At 52.4% G+C, this 2,283-nt stretch overlaps 1 protein-coding gene across 1 annotated transcript in view; it reads left to right on the top strand.

The window, feature by feature from the left end:
* Positions 1–181: 181 nt before the first annotated feature.
* Positions 182–2,283, top strand: part of RGS6 (regulator of G protein signaling 6) — a 245,064-nt gene continuing 242,962 nt past the window's right edge. Inside the window, exon 1 of the mRNA XM_057366715.1 lies at positions 182–269. The gene's annotated coding sequence lies outside the window, so the exon portion shown is untranslated. The remainder of the gene's footprint in view (positions 270–2,283) is intronic.

Raw genomic sequence — 2,283 nt, 5'->3', positions numbered from 1 at the left:
GGAGGGTCGGGGGGCGGCAGCGAGGGGCTGGGCCGGGCGGGGCGCGGTGTGCCCGCGGCGCTCCGGTCGCAGCAGCTTCGCCCGGCCTCCGTCCCTGCCGCAGCCGGAGGGGCGCTGAGGAGAGCGGGAGGTTTTTGGAAGAGGCGCCCCGAGGAGCCCCGGGCTGACCGCCAGCCCCGCCCGCAGGCTCACGCCATGCTGCGGGCGCTTCGCCGTCCCTGAGGAGAGGCGAAGGGGCGGCAGGGGACGGCGGCGGCGCGGTTGCTAAGGTAATGGGAGTGGGCTGCTCTCCTCGCCGTCTTTTCCCTTCTTATCCGCATCTGTGTGGCGAGTGGTTGTCACTGGGCTCTGCCCTGGCAGCGGGATCCCGGTGCTGGTCCCGCCGCGGAGAGCGGAGCGCCGAGCCCCGTGGGTGGGAGTTCGCTCCCCGTCGGTAGTAGCGGACAGGTGCAAGGCGTGTGTTCTGCGTGTGTGTCTGTGTGTGTTTGTGTGTGTCTGTGTGTGTTTGTGTATGTGACGCCCCGCCGGGGAGGCCATGCCCTGCCCGGGCCGTGCGGGACCCCCGAGAGCACCGCGGCTGCGGTTCACCCTCCCGCGGGTCCCGGGGCCGGCGGTGCTCGGCGCTGTCCGGGCCGTGCGGGGGTGSCCACGCCCCGCGGGGCGCGGCTCAGGGCGCGGTGTCCCGGCAGGTGTGAGGGCAATGCCCGGGGAGCCGGAGCTCGGTGGGGCCACAGGACATGTTGTGATGCCTCGGTCTTTCCGAGGAAGGCCTCGGAGAAGGACAAGGTGGGGCAAGTACTGGGGTACCGCTTGAAGGGGGAGCTGGTGCCMTGTGGGAAAACTTGGAAACTGTTTCGCTTCGGTAGCGTATTGCAATAATACACTTCTATCCGCCGACAAAGTGCGTTTGCRTGAAGACAGATCGGTGTGTGAGAGTAAAGCTGCCAGGCACTCTCCTCCCAGAATCTTAATCTCCTGTGACACTGAAAGCGTCTTCTTAGTCACTAGCTGTGATGGCATAAGTCGAAGAGTGTGTTGCAGGGCCAGTAAGAAGCGTCAAGTGTTCTTTTCATGAGGAAGGTGCTGATTTTCGTATAAATAACGACACGCTGCCACTTGTGCGCTGCAGACATAATAACAGCCAGGGCTGCCGCTCCGAGGAGCCGAGTCCGCCTGTGGCTCTGAGCCTGGCGTCCCGTCTGCACCGGCGCTGCCCTCGCTGGGACGCTTTGGGTAAGTGGGGGCTTCCTTCAGCTGACCTAAAAGGGACTTGCCAAAACTGCGCCCCAGCTGTAGTCTGTGTGCTACATGATGCTTCCCTGAAATTAGAGATATGCATAGTTGCTCTTGATTGAATTTTGACTTGACTGCCAAYGTGTAGGGATGGGAAAGGAGGAAAATTAGTCTTTGATAAATGAAGTCATACTATAGAACTCACGTTTGTCATGTTGCAATAGATATTGGTGGTTTCCTGTCCCAAAGAAAGCTCTCTTTCCTGCGTGTTTCTGTGTTTTTGGAGGAMGTGCTTTGTGAGCTGTGAGTATGAAAAGTGCTTTCTAAAGGTATAGTGGTTTTTGGAATTGCTTGCTGAAGAGCACACTGAAAGAGGTTAACTGTAGTTTAAAGCTTTGGGGATTTTAGACGTTTGATGTCATCCTAAATATGCTCCAGGTCCATTTGGGATTTATTTTTGAGTAGAAGTTTGTGTATATTTGATCCGATAATTTTCCTTTATTATTTTTTTAAATTTTGTTTTAAAGCTGGTTTTGTTCTAATCTTGCAGGTCAGAACAGCTAGAAATTGTTACTATGTTTACTATTATGATCCATAATACTTTCTGACCAGCTGATTTGGAACACTTCCACTGTACTTCTTTGTAAAKCTGCTTTAAAAAGAGGTCAGATGTTGAAGAGCAATTATTGACTTGGGGGCATATGGTTACAAGGACAGAATAATAGTGTTCATTGCTTGAATGTGTGTGAAATGCTGAAGAAACTGTTTAGACTCACSCAGTATTGACTTTATTTTTTAGATGAGCTGTTCCTTTTTTTTTTTTTAATGGCCTGACTGATAGAACAATTGATGACAAACGTTCCAATTTCCTTCCTAACTGGCTACAAGTGTGATGGATTAGCTAGCCCTTTTTTTTCCCATTCTGAACTGTATTAGAGGGAAAAATAGTAATTTGCTACACGTTATACTGAGGTTTATGGTAATAGAAGATTGAGGGAAAAATAGTAATTTGCTACACGTTATACTGAGGTTTATGGTAATAGAAGATTG

The sequence above is a fragment of the Malurus melanocephalus genome, unplaced genomic scaffold (genome assembly GCF_030028575.1).
Source record: "Malurus melanocephalus ecotype Western Australia unplaced genomic scaffold, MMel_1.1 scaffold_2, whole genome shotgun sequence".
NCBI classification, from domain to species: domain Eukaryota; kingdom Metazoa; phylum Chordata; class Aves; order Passeriformes; family Maluridae; genus Malurus; species Malurus melanocephalus.
The sequence above is the reverse complement of the archived record's forward strand: the minus strand, read 5'-3'. Positions and strand labels throughout refer to the sequence as shown.